This window comes from Corythoichthys intestinalis, chromosome 5 (assembly GCF_030265065.1).
Source record: "Corythoichthys intestinalis isolate RoL2023-P3 chromosome 5, ASM3026506v1, whole genome shotgun sequence".
Classification (NCBI taxonomy): domain Eukaryota; kingdom Metazoa; phylum Chordata; class Actinopteri; order Syngnathiformes; family Syngnathidae; genus Corythoichthys; species Corythoichthys intestinalis.
In genome coordinates, this window is record NC_080399.1 from 14,389,890 (window position 1) to 14,408,243 (window position 18,354).

The window sequence follows — 18,354 nt, forward strand, 5'->3', positions numbered from 1 at the left end:
CCTGTTTCTTTTTCTCATGGAACCTGCAGATGCATGTGTTGACTTGCATCCATCATTTTTTTTCTTCAAGAACAAATGTCAAAATTCTGAATTAGTCTCAATATCATGAAATTTTAGGTGTACCAAATGTGATACATTTGGCAATAAAGGGTTAAACACACACAGACCCACACTCTCGCAACACAGAAAGTTACCAGAGAGAATAAAACACCACAGACTGTATTATGAAAATGATATTTTTAACAGATGTTTACAATGGCGGAAGACTTTAGAAAAGTTAATGTGAAATCATGTTGGAGGTGTTGCTTCCCTGGCAATAACCCTCCGCAAGCATTTCGGCTGTCCTTCCTCCACTAAGCCGCATCATTCTGTTTCTTTTCGGTAGCCGAAGTACTCCCATACTAGGAACTCTGTCTTTTTTGAGGGGGTAAAAGTTCAAATCAAATCAACAACCGAGGGGAAGTCTGCTTCTGTTTTAAGTGTATGTCTTCCAATGCGGTCATTTTGCGTTTGTGTTGTGGCAATGGCTAGTCATGTTATTATTTTCTTTTCTTGTGTGAAGCGTTTCGAATTTGCAAATTGCCTGACACTTAAGGCCGAGTTATGCTTCCGTGTCAGACCTGCGCCGTCAAGGAAGACCCGATTTAGGACCCTGCGCAGAAGCCTCTCTGGCTCCTTCCTTTTTTCTGACTTCGCGTCGCGTCAACGCGTGTGACGTGGTGGAAATGGACTATGATTGGTCCGCCCAGACTGTTGTTTCCGGCTCAGCGTGAAATAACCGCCATTCTCAAATATTATTTTTCTACACGCAAAAATGGACCAAGCCAACGAGAGTATCAACGAAGAGCAAGTACGACAACTTCTACAATGTCTCGTCAAGACATTATGAAGATTGCCAAATGGCAAGCAATTCGTGGGAGGAGATAGCTGAAAATGCGGGGCTGGAGGTCAGCCATTGATTGAATAAAAAAAATGGAAGAACCACCGAGACAAGTACAGTATGCGTGTGTCCGGAATCGAATGTCTTCATGAAGCGGTGACCCAGTCGGCCAAAAACAGCCAGCTTTTGATCACTTTATGTCGTATTTTTGGTTGGTACACTTCATCATTTATTGTGTACATATGTTTGCTGTGAGTCTGTGGCTTATTTACGTGTCACACTTCAAGTATATGAAGAATAAAGCACAGGTTCGGTGTCAAGAGTTGTTTTAATGTTTAATTTTCAACAACAGACAGTTCACACATGATACATTGTCACTGATTGAGAGTGCCTCGGTGCTTTAATGATAATGTTAGCATCAAGGCTGCCAACGCAGTTTGGGAAGTTCCAGAGCCTCCAGAAATCTGCCATGGCTTCCCACTGACTGGTTGTAGGACACGGCAAACAAATCGGATCAAAGGGCTTTGCAGACCTCGGACAAAACGCTGGACGCAGTGCTCGATGCCAGTTTGAAGCTAGCCGCTACAGATAGCTGGTTTCCACCCAAGGCTAGAACTCTCTATGCGGCATCAAAAGTTGGACAGACCGCCTTGAAACCATCTTCTGCGTTGCCTGCGCCTCAAGATTTGTATGATCAACATTTATTTGATGTTGATGAGCTGAAGATCCACATTCAAGCGTTCCATCTTGCATTGTTTATATTTTTCTTCGTTAAACTAGACAAGAGGAAGTCAACAAGCATGTCCCAAAACCATACAAACATAACGCCACACCCCTCTAGTGGCTTGGAGGTGAATTACAGAGCTACGCGTTCCCTCTCCGCAGAACTATCGAATGCCAAATGACGCCGTAGTCGCTGCGCCGTCACTGCAACGCAGGAGCATAACTCAGGCTTTACAGGCCACTGTAAGAAAGGAGTAGAAAGTACATGTTTTTGAGTAAAGGGAGTAAAACAAAAAACATTCATAAAAACAAATCAGTAAAGTACGTCTTCCCAAACTCTACTTGCGAATATTGACAAAGTACCTGTATAGTGGTAAGTCTCACCACTGATTTTGAGGGCGTTATATTTCAAGTTATAAGATATGAGTGTTCTTAGTCATTCTGGCTTGGCCTTCTGCTCCATATTTAAACCTTCAACACTGGTCAATAGAGACATAATTGGGCACTCATGATTCTGTGTGTAGAGATGCATATTAATAACTCTGTATTCACAAAACAGCGTTCACCTTGGCAGGCTAATAAATGATATTTCATGTCATCAAGACCTTTTGTTTGCGTGGTCCAAAGAGGGTTCGACCGGAGCAGCTTGGCGAGAGAGCGCGAGGCAGCAATTCTGCTGCCAAGTGACGACCACCTGGCTCGTATTTCCCGCTGCACCAAAGCGGCTCGACTAATGCCAGACGCGGACGCAGCCGCAGCACTGGAATCTCCTCCGCCGGTCCAAAAATGGGCACGGAGCAGCTTCGAGATCCTACTCCCTGTCTTCCCTAAGCAGCTTTCCCATTCATCTGTCACGCTATATCCAAACTTAACCGACCGTGGGAATTCTCCGGCAAGATGCATGCTAACGACGGCCTCAAATATGACGTTTCTTACCCAGATTTGCGCAAGGAGAAGTGTTTGCTAGCAAGGTGTTCCTGCGAGACAAAGACAAACGCTATCTCCTCTGCTGCATCCAGGAGGCCAACAAACCAGCTCTTGACAGATAATCCATTTTGTGGCGAAAGAATCGGCCACCTGATGGGAATTCTGCAATCCTTATTTTCTTGGATGGAAAGAAATACTCTCCCTTCAAGGACGGAATAAATGTGGCTCACTTGCAATACCTCTGCTGGAATTTATGTATGAAACACCTAGGTGGCGTCTAAATGTATCTCAGGGTGGCTTTCCATGTGACAAGAAGTAATGTGTGTGTTTTAGCATACGTGGCAATGAACATACAACATTCAAACTGTGGGTTTTCTATGCATTCTGTGTTGTTGATAACGTATACAGTAGGGATGTGCGTGACTAGTTTAAACGTTTAACCGCCTACTCATAATTAAACGTATAGTGTTTTACTATAGATGAAACGTAGCATCATACATCTTGAGCCCCTTTTAGACATATATAGGCTGAATTCCAGTTAAATCCCGGTATTTAAAGTGATCCTGAAACTTAAATACATGTAGGCTCTAATAAACCACAATTGTTCTCTTGGACTAAAATATGTTGTTAGAAACACATAAAATGTTAAATCAATGGCAATATTTTATAATATTTAGTACATATTTTGACCATTAGTTGACGCCATGGTTTGCGGGCTCGCAGTGATGACGTCAATGGCATCTTTCCAAATGTGTAGCGTGTTCAACAATTGCGTATTCCTACCTAAACTCGCGAAGTAAAATGCCACGATGTGCTGCTTTTGGATGCAATTTCCAGTCAAATGGAAACAAGGGGAGTGAAGTGGGTGGTCAAGGTGGAATTATTATTTTTAGTGAATAAATGTGCATAAGTGGAAGATTCTCCCCCTTTTTGGTCCCTGTATGCATGTATCCTACACTGTAAAAAAATGCTGTAAATTTACGGCCAATTTTGAACACTAAAATACCGTTTTTGTGTTAAACAGTTTATTACCGTAGTTAGCAATGCATTGTGGGTTACCAGCATTAAAGCAACAAGACAAATGCTGTAAACGGTATGTTAATGTTTCAATTACATGACACTATCGTATTTTTTGGAAACTGAGTTTTGACTGGAAATTTGGAGCATGGTCAGAAATCTGACATCTTTTATATTGTGGCAATATAGACTATGTTTTTTGCCAATTTAAATTAAAATAACTAGACACCGCAAATAATTTGCCATCAAATCCTGGAGGACATAATTAGCCTTAATTTGGATGTTGGAGACTCTTCAGAGGATGACTTTAGATGACATTTGCTGTTCTTCAGTGCTCGTTCTTCAACTTATATTGGGATTTATGTGTACCAATTTATAAACGGTGAGTTAATTAAGTCTTACTCATATTACCTAAATTATTGTATATTAAACTAAAGTTCTGAGGATTGCTGGATAGCGATACATAATAATGATGTTAATTCCTCTGGAGTGCCAGTAGAGGGCAGTTTTCTATTGTATTGCAAAAGATGCAGTTGAGTGAATTTTTTGGGCAAATAAATAAAAGGTGTTTGCCAGTGAGCGGTTAAAAAGGCAAAATCCAAGTGTCTCATACGTATCCGGAAGTGGAATTACAATACGATAAAATTTATTTTGAATTATTTCTCTATTTTTATTATTATTTATTTTATAAATTTATTATGTTTATGTTTTGATTGTTAGTAGTTTTAAATTTTGATGTTGCAAATGTTAGCTAAAGGCATTAGCGTTAGCTGTAGCGGATGATGTATGGGAGTTGAGCCTCAGACTACAACACAATCACATCGACGCAAATACCAGACTGGATGTTTTGTTGGTCTATAGGCTTTATTATTATATTATTTTACGTCGCCTCCATTCTATTCTACTCATATGTTATATGTTTCTTGTGTTATCCCCACTCTGCTCTAAACTGGCCCTTCTCCAAAAATTGAAGTATTCCATCACCCTGAAGGCTGATTTATGCTTCTGTGTAGCAGTGACGGCGGAACTACGTCATTAACGCAGATCCGATTATGACCCTATGCCAAGAGTGGGCAAACCGGTCCTTGAGGGCCGCAGTGGGTCCTGGTCTTTGTTTCAACTGATTCAGCACAGACAGTTTTACCAATGAGGTTTCAGTGGAAACAAGAAGCACCTGACTGCAATCAACTGATTGCACTTCTAAGAAACCAGATTGGTGAAAGGCTGTCCTCATGATTGGTATGAACAAAAACTCGTACCCACTGCGGCCCTTTCCGGAATACTTTGCCCACCCTTGCCCTACGCCATAGCCTGACGTGCACTTCCAAAAAGTCCTGACTACACATCACGTCAACGCGTTTGACGTGAACGTCGAAGGACTGTGATTGGTCCGCTCAGAACATTGTTTCCGGTTCAGCACAACAACAACACCATTTTCAAACATTCACAAACGACTTCTGTGTCGCCTACGCTTCAACATTTGTATTGACAACATTTCTTGTTTAATATTAATCAGCTGCAGCTGCAAATGCACATGTTTCATCTCCATTGCCAGTGCTCTCAATGACCGGTGGAAAATAAAGGAATTCGTCAAGAGTCCCCCAAAACCACACAAAGACAAAGTCACACCAATCTAGTGGTATAGCGGTGAATTACTGTGGAAACGTCACTGGCTGCGACAAACTTTGTCCCCACATCACACATGAGACTAATGTTTATATTTTGGAGTAAATTAGACAGGTGCTTTTTTGCTTCAATTTTTTTTTTCTTTTTACGAACTCTTACTTCTTCATAATGAAGAACCCATGCGAAGAATGGGAATATTATGGACAATGATTTTTCATGCATTGTAAAGTCAAACACTGATAAACATCAACAAAAAAGCATTGAGCAGACAACCAGGGCGTGAACTGGAAAATCACCGGCATGCAAGCACTATGGAAACGATGTACAGCTGGAAGAGATTGGTAATAAACCCATGCGCAACCCAGACTTATAAAAGCAGGAAAGGAAGACGGCAGCCTGGTTTGGCTATTGACACTTGCAGTCCTGTGCAGCTGGAGACGTTGGCAAAAGATAACCAGGGAGGCAGCCGGTAAGCAGCAGAATTAAAAGATGAAATGTGGCCAATAGCACAAGGCTTGACTCATCAGTGGAAATGTTTGGACAATTGTAGTATATTGTTTAGGGGTTTTTTGGGATTTGTCCTTGACCGATCACCACTTCTGACCCAGCCTGTCCTGCCTGACCCGACTACTTCAGAGTTCCAGCCCAATCAACTTGCTCAGCCTGTTCTGCTTGACCAGACTATGCCAGCACTCCATTGAGCTCAACCTGTCCTGCTTGACCCGATTACAGCAGATCTCCAGCCTGCTCAGCCCGACCTACACAACCCGACTGCACCATCTCTAGTTCCTGTCCGTTTTCACTGCCTGCCAACACGATGAAATAAAACCTGTTCTGTTTCGCCCCTGACATCAGCATTTTTTTTTCTGTACTAGACGGAAATAAATGCATTCATAGACTGTAATTTCCCCAAATACCGTTAAAACACAGTATATCGTTAAAAACGCAGCATACTGCAGCTCCTCAGTTGACTGCTCTTTACTGTGAATTCTGTTAATACAGGAATATACAATTTTTCCTGGATTAGACTACTACTGTTAAATATTTTTACATTACCAAGACTGTAAAATAAGTCTGGTAATGGCAATCCTGCTGACGGACTTTTACTGTATTTTCTATAAATACAGGAATCAACCGTTTTTCTGGATTACGGACTATTACTGTGGAACATTTTTACATTACCAAGACTGTTAAATAACAGTCTGGTAATGGCAATCCTGCTGACAGACCTTTACTGTATTTTCTATAAATACAGCAGTCAACAGTTTTTCTGGATAACTGACTATTACTGTGAAACATTTTTACATTACCAAGACTGTAAAATAACAGTATATAAATGGCAACCCTGCTGCCAGCTCTTTACCGTTATTTTACACTGAAATTTTTTACAGTGTACCCACCACGCGTTACAACTGGCGCCCGAATATTTTTCCTGGATCCTCAATCAAGTAAGGGATCCGTCTATTTTGTGGAACTGACGGTCACACCGTGTCTGCAATATTGGTTTCGGATCCGTCCATTTTTTTTATTAGTCGGTCCCACAGCGGCTTTTCAGATCAGTCTATTTTGTGGAATCGACGGCCTGATCGCGAAGGCGTCATTGCCATGGGATCGGTCTAATTCTTGGATCTTCGAGTGAGTAAAAAACACGGATTTGGATTACTATTGCTATCTTTTATGTTGGCTATTCTTCGTGGGAGTTTTCCCCAAATCATACTAAATAAAGCACTATGGCACGCTACAATGACGCGTGATTGCGTACTGCTGAGCTCCCGAGCGAAGAGTGGTAAAGGTGGAAATATTTTTTGTGAATAAATGTGCATAAGTGGAAGCTTCTCCCCTTTTTGGTCTTTTATACACGTATCCTAGCTACCACGCGTTGCAATGTACAAGACATGGATTACAGAAGGTGTGCTCTTTGGCTTGTGCTGTATGTAAAGCACACGACAGCTCCGGATGCTAACAATCTACGTAATTATATTGGGATAAGTTTGAAAACGCAATATGCTTACCTTGAATATCTGTTAATAAAACTGGAGTTCCAAACAGCACACACTCTCGCTCCCAACCGGAGTTCCAAACAGCATACACTCTCGCATCACCAGTTTTGCCCATCTTTTGTCTTATCAGGTATTTGCTGCACGCATTTTTCCCTGAAGCTCGTCTTGTGAACGACCCACAGTGCTGTCCTGCTATTCACTTTTCAGATCTGGTTCAAATAGGAAGGGTAGAACTCACGACATGTTGGGAAAGCTAACGAGTGACGCGCTGGAATTTCGGCAACGGGACCGGTGACGTCACGCACTGTGACGTAACAAGAATGGCGACCTATCACTTAAAATAATTTTACAAACTTTATTCAAACAAAAACATTAAGAGGGGTTTTAATATTAAATTATTATAACTCATACTAACATTTATCTTTTAAAAATTACTTGTCTTAAAAATAGAGGATCCCTTTAAACGGGTATCGCCTATGTCTGAAAGCAATTTCCCGGGTCGACTGACACGGTGATGACAACGAAATTAACCGAGTCGTGTCCAAGTATAATGTCCGGACATGGCTTACAGTGCTGGGCAAAAGTATTGGCACCCCTGCAATTTGTCAAATAATGCTCAATTTCTCCCAGAAAATGATTGCAATTCCAAATCCTTTCGAAGTAATGCCTTCATTTATTTTGCTTGCAATGAAAAAACATAAAAGAGAATGAAAAAAAACAAATTATTATCATTTTACACAATTCTCGCCAATTTTTCTTTTCCATGAACATCTAGGGAGGTTAGCCACAGTCCCATGGTCTTCACACTTATTGATGACATTGCGCACGGTAGGCACAGGAACATTCAGGTATTTTGAAAATGGACTTGTAGACTTGAGATTACCCATGCTTCCTCACAGTTTTGCTTCTCAAATCCTCAGACAGTTCTTTGGTCTTCTTTCTTTTCTCCAAGCTCAATGTTATGGATTTTTTTTTTTATTGTCATCATCATCGGTATCATTGACAATCATTGACAATTACAAAATGTGATATGATTTGCCCGAAGGAACCGAAGAAGACGACAAAGGCGGACGAGATGAAGCATATGCTTATCAGTTTCCCGTCCCCCATACAACTAAAGACGCACATTCAGGCATGGAACATATATCAAAACTAAAATAACACAGTCAACAATCTGGGTTTGGTAACTAAGCGTCCAGTCAAGCAGCTCGATTAATTTTAGGGCGTACAAGGTTATGACTTTGCCATGTCCCTGACATTTTTGCATCTGTTTGCTGTGGAACATTTTGTTGTGGCTATGTGTGTGACATGTCATCACAGCTGGTGTGAGTAGCGACTCAAAATGCTTTTCTTATAAGTCTCTTAAAAGGATACATTGCTGAGGTGTACGTGGTGGCAACAATTGGCGCACACAAGGTCACTGTAATAGCTTCATCAGACATGAATGTATGACTTATCAAACAACATACTGTACATATTTTATCCCAAGATTAATGTCTCCACAACAAAAACATGCTTATTATTCGTTTTATACAGTATCTTTTCCATATACTCAGTAAACTAGACATTTGAATCAGGGGTTCGGTAGACACAGCAGATAATTATGTTTTTACAATTGGGGATTAGGAGTTCAATTGTAATACATTCCAGGAGATTGTCAATCATAATTGCAACACCCCCTTCCCCCTTAGATGCCCGATACGTTTGTGTCATGTTATATCCGTGCAAATTAAAGTCAGAGCCTTTGTTGTCTTTTGTAGATAATCCTTAATGTGTTCAAGATTCTCGTAACTCCTGCCGTTGATAAATTTCAGCTTACCGTCCACATCCACGAGTTGTTATAATGGTCAGCTGTGTAGTATTTACAGTTATCCAGCTATTGTAGTCAGTTTGTCAAGACTCGTAACAGCTTTAATTTTCATATCTTGCGTCTTGACAAGGATCCTGCAATCCGAGACCCAGGTGTTGGCTACTTTCCCAGCTTTCTTGAGGTGACGTGCTTTTCTTGCAATTTCGGCACTTCAGCGAGTCAAGTTGTCATTCAAAAAAATCTTCGACCCTTTCAGGTGGCGCTGCTGGTTAAGCAGGGCAGTCTTGGTCTTGTGGTCTGCTAGCTTCATGAGCACCGTCGCCGGTCCTCTCCCCCCAGATGGGAGCAGAAGGCAGTGATGGATGTCCAGCGGTTCCATGTTTATTCCATGCTCTTTCAGCTTAGCAATTGCCAGTTGCGCCACTGTGTCCCCTGGGCTAGGCGTAAATTGTAATCCAGAAATGATGAGCTCATTTACGTGTCGGCACTGGTAGAGATCGTCAGCCAAAATTTCCAGCCTCTTGATGCGAACATCTCTCTCCTCGACCGCCTGCTTGAGTTTCTCGTTTTCAGCGCGAATTAAGTGGAGCTCTCTGACGATTTCTTGATTCTGGTTTTGAATCAAGCCAGTCAAGGAGACCTCCAACTTCTGTATGGAGGATTTTATTTCATCCAAGTCTCCAGGTTTCAAATTCTTTGGAGCCATACTGGGAGTCGAGCTTGCTGGCCCTGAGCGCTTATCTGTTAAGATAAGAGAGTGCTTCAGAGTGCGTCTGTACGCGGTGGAGGCTGAGTAGCGAAAATCAAATGTGGTACACACAAGGACACAGGAAAGAGGTTGAATCCACTTTATTCCATTATAACTGGCTGCAGGTGCGATTTAGTTATTACCACCACCTGTTATCTCATTTGCTCCCAAAAACATATAAACACGTTCTATTTTTTATTGTTTCAGTGTCCCAAAGACGTATTTATACATCATTTACGTTTTTTTTTTTTTTTTTTTTTTTTTTTTTAAAGAGACATCTCTGGGTTGTGATTCAATTTAGCTCGAAAGCACAAAGCTGAAATCCATTTTAAAGCAATAAAATTGGCCACTGGAGGGCAGTAGCGCATTTGGTAAGACCCGCAACTCTATTCAACGGCAACGAACAGCCAAGCCGCAAAGCCACAAGTTGATCCATTTTTCACATTTTTTGACTGAGTTTTTGGCCTCAGGAAACGTATGAAGAAAACATCCTTCATATGTCGTTATGTCTAGAGTCGTTTCGACAAGCTCCGTAGCAGCAGTGTTTATTTGGCATGTTCTTTTTTGAAAGATTACCAGCAGAAAACAAGCAGTACTAGCATGGGTTGTATGCGAGCGCGCTTTTATGTTGACCCCCTTCTGATTTACGATGGTGACGTCACACAGCCTTGTGGTCTAAAAATAGCATTCTATTGAGCAAATCAGCGAACATGTGGTGTAAACATGTGCGGAACAATTAATCTACTAATTATCCTAGCGGCACTTTCTTTGGTAAAAACAACTAGCGGAAAATCGAGCTTCTATTTCTGGTGTTTTTTTCTTTTGTAGCTGCTTGTGTTTGGAGATTGACTTCTGTCACTCTACAGTTTCTGTCCCTACTGAGCAGTGGGTGCCGCTCAGCCCCTCCAAAGTCACAAGCACTCACAGGCGGACACACTTTGAGCTTCCCCTCCTTGAAAAAACAGAATTTGCCACTGATTCCAACGTTTTTTTTTTTTTTTTGTTGAGTGCGAGCTCAACAGGCACACGACTACCACTCAATTAAAGGCAGCGAAGGAAGTTGGCTGTATAGAGAACAATCATACATACCTACAGCAGCAGAAAGCCATTTTGATTAAAGTGGTGAAACTCAGTCATGCAGTGTGAGCAAAAAGCAAACATGCTAAACTAGACAATCAAACCTTTTATTTGTGTTATCATCTTGCTTCTCCTGTCGAACGGCTCATTTAGGCCATTTGTTCTCATATATGTAGCGTGTAGCTCATCAGCGGGATTTGTTCTTGATGCAGAAGCCAAGCCGTATTGACAATAAACGAGAAGCATTTTTTTCCCCTCTCCATAACTGCTCTTCAAATTGAGAGTCATTTTTCAAGGAGACACTGGAAGGTGTAAGCTGGCGGCATTGAGCGAATACCCCGCTTCCGTTATATACCTAAATCCAAATCTTGGCAGAACATTGCTAAGCTCGTATATATTCCGGGTATTTATTTGTTTGCTTTAGCTTGAAGTCTTTCCAAATTTCCACTCTTGGACCAGTGGTTTCAATGTGACGTCGGGCTCGCCGTGATGAATTGGCCGAATGCCATGCAAATATTAATCAATCTGTCATCACAGCTGAGAGAGAAAAGCGTTTAGTGCGGCAACGCCACCAAGGCTCATTCATCAAGGCCCGGAATTCTCCTCTGCGATGCTCCTCATTCGCACCAAACACACAAGCTGCTGCGTTCTCAAACCAGCTCAGTCTTCACTTGTGTCTCCAGACGGGCACTTAGATTGCTTTTGCTATGTTGCAAACATCTGTACATTTGTTTCTGTTCTTCAGACCTAATTTCGCAATTAGATTTTTTAAACTTTGTGTTAAGGTGGTTAAGAGGGTTTGTAGCTTGCCAAATTTCACACGTTACACAAAAAATGTTATTCCTAGTGAGCAGTGTTGTCACTAGCACGTTACTAAGAAACACATTACTGTTATCTGATTACTTGGTAACATTTTACAATAAGGGTCCCTTAATTAACATTAGTTAATGCATTTTTAGTCAATAACACATGTTTAAGTAACATGACAATAATTCATTTAATCCCTTATCTAACATTTATTAATATATTTAATTAACATGAGTTAATGCATTAGTTAATGCATTTTAAGACAATAACTAATATTTAAGTACCATTACAATAATTAATATAATTGCTTAGCTAACATTTATTAATATATTAATTAACATGTGTTAATGCATGAGTTAATGCTTTAGTTGATGCAAAACCAGACAGCAACTAATAGTTTGGTAAAATTAAAAATATACGTAGGCCTATATAGGGTTAGGGTTTAGAGTTTAGGGTTAGGCTTTGTTAACTTAAGCATTTATAATTTCTTAGTTAAGGATCACATGTGCTACACTTTACAATCAGGGTCCAGAAAGCATTTAGTAATGGTTAATAAAGGTTAAGAGGGGGGAACTTAAGCATTTATACTGTAATTTCTTAGTTAAGGGATACATGTGCCACACTTTACAGTAAGGGTCCAAAAAACATTCAGTAAAGGTTAAGGTTAAGTAATACTTATGAGGTACGTTCACGTGAAATAATACCATACTTAAGGTTAGGTTATCATAGCCTGATACACCAGACTCCCCGCTGTTCCAGCAATTGACTCTGGCCACCATTCAGCGGATAAAATTTCCAGGGCGGAGCAAGCCACAGCAAACAGACAGCGGAGTGGACCAATCAGCGACAGGCGGACGTGACGTTAGTAAACGGCCTAGGGACTTGCGCGCTGAAATAAACATACGAGGAGAGCGGAGTTTATTCAACATGGCTAGCGCGAGACAGACTGTTGTCAATTACTTGTGTCGATGTGTTTTTGGTCATTTAAAACTGATTTTACCGTGGATTGGAACATAGTCTCGACTCTCCTGTTCGCTATCTGTGTTGTTGTGGAGACGACTTCCGACGCGGAAGAGTGACGTTGCTCGTTAAGAACACGTCACGCAAATGAACGAATCTGATTTGACGGTTGATTTTGTTCTTGCTCGAGAGGCTGTTAATGGGCTGGGTCCCAGACTATTCTCACAGTGTTTGTAAAATACAGGAAGAACAGTCTGGCCGTGCCAGGCAAAGGTTATAATATATAATATACTATATAATACATTACTTAACATTAATTCACATATACATTATTGCATTAATAAATAGATATTTATGTTTTCTGGTAGTAAGTAAGGGATTATGTTATTTTAAAATGAGAAACATTGCTCTGTGAGTCCTTGGGTGCTGCTAACCTAACCTTAAGTATGGTATTATTTCACGTGAACATACCTTATAAGTATTACTTAACCTTAATTAACCATTACTGAATGTTTTTGGACCCTTATTGTTATTATTATTTAATTATTTTAATTATATTATTATTTTTATATTTTTATTATTATTATTATTAGGGTTGTTCCGATCATGGGTTTTTTGCTCCCGATCCGATCCCGATCGTTTTAGTTTGAGTATCTGCCGATCCCGATATTTCCCGATCCGATTGCTTTTTTTTTGCTCCCGATTCAATTCCAATCATTCCCGATAATTTTTCCCTATCATATACAAAACTGCCAAAATTCACTCTAGTCATTTTACGCTGCCTTTTATCTTTCCATATAGGTAAAACGGCGAAATTACAGATTGAGCGCGACAATGCGTGAGTGGGTCGTGCAGCGAATGAATTGATTGCGTTAAACATGTCAACGTTATACATTTTTTAAAAAATTAATTACCGCCGTTATTGGGATAAGTTTGATAACCCTACCTTAAGCCTAAACTAAAGACTCTGGATGAGTGTAACATATTATATCTGTAACATTAAATACAATTAGAAAACGACTTAATTAAAAAAAAAAAAATATATATATATATATATATACTGTATATAATGAAAAAAGGCATTGCCGATATTTTTTTTCCGATTCCGATTCTTTGAAAATGACGTGATCGGGATGCCGATCGATCGATCGGGACATTTCTAATGGTTATTATTATTATTATTATTACTAATGCATTGGCTAATGCATTAACTCATGTTAATTAATATATTAATAAATGTTAGATAAGCAAACATTTTAATTACTGTAATGTTACTTAAACATTAGTTATTGTCAAAAAATGCATGAACTAATGTTGATTAAGGGACCCTTATTGTATAGTGTTACCGATTACTTTCTTTCAGTAATGAGGAATCTAACGCGCTCATTTTTCCAAACCAGTTTTCTGATTAAAGTTAGTTTCCTTATTACCTGTGCGTTATTATTTTGTTATTGCCTCTAAATGTATGTAGAATGAAGAATACTGTAGTCATGTACGAAGAACATGCCGAATAGAATTGTTACTCTTGAGTTTGCGAGTGACATCACATGTCACGTTTTCTAATCGGGGGACAAAAACAAAAAAAACGTGTCACGTGTATTACCAACCTGTGTGAGGCTGTGAGCGGTTAGAGTCTGCGGCCAACATAGCCTAGTTACCTCGTCAGGAGGCGAACAGTGAAAGAGGCAGGAGAGATACCACAAATGGCTGCATTTGCTCACTGGAAATACAGTCATTGCTTCATATTTTTGCCCAATAAAGATGAAAAAATATCTCTGTGTGTTGCAAACTTTGCGCTGGCTCAAAAAGCCTGTCGACCGCTAAAAACTCATCCAATCCAAGTAACGACTTGGAATTGCAGCACAACGTGACAAAACTCGAAACAAAGCCTACAGGTAAAAAGATCGCCATCACTTCTACAGTTTGTAACCAGTCTTACGTACATTTTATAGCTACAGTTTCTCACCATAGGCGGAGTTTAACTCTTGTGGGAGGGGGGACAAAACATTTTGATGATCCTGAAACAAAAGTCAAAGGTTTGGACACACCTCATCATTTGTTTGTTTTCTATATTTTCACTACTATCTACATTGCAAATTCTCACTGAAAAAAATCAAAACTATGAATGAACATGCGGAATTATGTACTTGGCAAAAAAAGTGTAATAACTAGGGCTGTCAAACATGAAAAATTTTAATCGAGTTAATTACAGCTTAAAAATTAATTAATCGTAATTAATCGCAATTAATCGCAATTCAAACCATCTATAAGATATGCCATATTTTTCTGTAATTTATTGTTGGAATGGAAAGATAAGACACAAGATGGATATATACATTCAACATACGGTACATAAGGACTGTATTTGCTGATTATAACAATAAATCAACAAGATGGCATTAACATTATTAACATTCTGTTAAAGCGATCCATGGATAGAAAGTCTTGTAGTTCTTAAAAGAAAAATGTTAGTACAAGTTATAGAAATTTTATATTAAAACCCCTCTTAATGTTTTCGTTTTAATAAAATTTGTAAAATTTTTAATCAAAAAATAAACTAGTTGCCCGCCATTGTTGATGTCAATAACTACTTACACCATGCTAATGGGTGCTGAAGCCTATAAAATCAGTCGCACTCAAGCGCCAGCAGAGGGCGGCAAAACTCCATAAAACACAATTAACAAGTGAGCGTTTCACTGTACCGTCATTTAAATGGGTCTGAGCAGGGCATCTGCGTTAATTGCGTCAAACATTTTAACGTAATTAATTTAAAAAATTAATTAACGCCCGTTAACGCGATAATTTTGACAGCCCTAGTAATAACTGAAAACAGGTTTTATATTATACTTTGAAGTATCCACCCTTTGCTTGTATTACTTTTTTGCACACTTTTGCCTCTCTGTCAATGAGCTTAGAGATACAGACACCTGAAAAGGTATTTAATTCACAGGTATGCCTTATCAGGGTTAATAAGTGGAATTTGTTGCCTTTTCAATGGGGTTGGGACCATCATTTGTATTACATTGAATGTGGTGTGTTCAAACTTTTGGCCTGTACTGTATATACACATCTTGACACTGTTCGTGTTGAATCCTTGGTTCAAGTTCAGTTGTTGTTGAAGCTTTTGAAAGCGTAGGTTTAAAGAAATTCTAAATATCCATCTTGCCTCCTCAGCTTTAGTTTTGGCTAAGCAAAGGACCGTCTCTAAGGTGCTAGTCACAAGATCTGTTCGAAAAATAATTTGAACCTATTATGAAATACTTTGAAGGATTCTTGTTCATTTAGTTCATTTTTGTTGTTTTTTTTCGATTGCTTTACAACTTTTCCAGACAACATTTTAACCGCTACAGCTTTATTTTAAAGGGGAAGTTCAGAATTCATGACATTAGGCTTAATCTTCGAGTTAGCGGGGTTTAATTACTCATTGGAGTTTGATGGGAGAAAATATTATGTGATGCCTTAACATTAGCTCATTATGCCTTTGTGATGTACTGTATGATTGCCTCTGTGACCTAGATTGTAACAACTTGTTCCATAGTTAGGAGGGAAACTCACGAGATAACTTGTTTTGCACCATAGTACGCGCTTGGGTTCCATAGTTAGGAGGGGATCTCACGAGATAACTTGTTTTGCACCATAGTGCACGCTTGAGTTCCATAGTTAGGAGGCAATCTCACGAGATAACTTAAATAAACATTCTACTTTAACCGCTGGGAGCCTCAACTGGGGGGGAAATCTCATACCCTTGGGGGGGGGAGTCTCACGACTTCGGGTGGTGCATTTTCGTAGGGGCGAGGAGTGGCCACCAGCGTCCCTGTGTCAGACGTGCCTATAAGAGTCGGGAGATTCCCCAACCCCCTCCGAAGTCTGCCAGTGGATTACGTACGGGTCACTTGGCTTTGTTCCTTTGCCGCTTTGCCGGAGCGTTGGCTCCCCGCTCATTTGTCAACGGTAAGCGATTTTCATTGTTAAGGAACAGTTTGTTGTGCTGTAACGGTAACGCGGGGATTCTGGGATTGACAAACTAGATCTAACGTCATCGTTACCACTTGTTCTTGTTTTGATGTGTGTTTGCTTGCTCTTGTGGGATTGTAATCAATAAACTTCATTTATTTGCAATTTCTAATCAATAAACATCGTATATTTCGCAAAAATGTGCCCGTTGCTGACTCACTGCGAACCCGGAAATTTCAGGAAACAAGTTGGTTTGAACAAATTCCGTACAGTTTGTCAGTTATTTGCTAGTTTCAGGGCTCCAGAGTGGCTAAGCTAGCGCGAGACAATGGTGGTTGAAATCAACCAAATTCGACTAATTAAACCCCTGCTAACTCAAAGATTAAGCCTAATGCGAAAAATTCAATTACATGCGATGACATTTTTCCGTTGTCATTCTTATGTTGAGGCAGCAAAGGGAGAGAAAAGCGTAAACAGTAATCAGTAATTAAATTAATTTATCAAGTAATCTGTGACTAAACTGCTAATGAGTCTTGGTTAATGCCTTTTCACACCTGTTGTACAAACAGAAGATGGAACGAAGACATGATCAAAATTCTGCAGAACGTCTTATCTGAAAAAGGGGCAATAAGTATGACTAGGGTTGTTCCGATCAGGTTTTTTTGCTCTCGATCCGATCCCAATCGTTTTAGTTTGAGTATCTGCCGATCCTGATATTTCCCGATCCGATTGCTTTTTTTTGCTCCCGCTTCAATTCCAATCATTCCCGATAATTTTTCCCGATCACATACATTTTGGCAATGCATTAAGACAAATGAAATACACTCGGACGAATATATACATTCAACCTACAGTACTTAAGTACTGTATTTGTTTATTATGACAATAAATCCTCAAGATGGCATTTACATTATTAACTTTCTTTCTGTGCGAGGGATCCACGTATAGAAAGACTTGTGACTTTGTATATTGTGACTAAATATTGCCATCTAGTGTATTTGTTTAGCTTTCAGTAAATGATACTGTAGCCATGCCCAAATGCATGATGGGAAGTGGAACCATGACTGTGCGTAGTGCTACCAATTGATATATTTTCTCTGCGTTGGGAAATAACATAAGGCATTAAGAAAAAGATCAATTGCTACCTTGCTTCCCCACATTGCTTCCCATGATATTTCTAATCGTAGGGAGAGGGATTGTAAGGCTTTAACCAATTAAAAAAAGGCTCCAAAGGCTGCCAAAATTCACTCTACTCATTTTACGCTGCCTTTTATCTCTCTATACAGATAAAACGGCACCATTACAGATTGAGCGCGACAATGCGTGAGTGGGTCGTGCAGCGCATGCATTAATTGCGTTAAACATTTTAACGTGATACATTTTTAAACAAATTAATTACCGCCGTTATCGGGATAATTTTGATAACCCTACCTTAAGCCTAAGCTAAAGACTCTGGATGAGTGTAACATATTATGTCTGTAACGTTAAATACAATTAGAAAACGATTTAATTAAAAAAATACAGTATATATATATATATATATATATATATATATATATATATATATATATATATATATATATATATATATATATATATATATATATATAAAAATAAAGGCACGGCCGATATTTTTTTGCCGATTACGATACTTTGAAAATGACGTGATCGGATCCATCCCGATCGATCGGAACATCTCTAATCATGACTTAATGAATAGGATACTATATGGTTACTTACATTTGATTTAGTATTTCTGGGGAGGAATATTTCAACAATCTCGAAACAATTGAGGGGAAAAAATTTCGGAATGGCATGCAGTCAA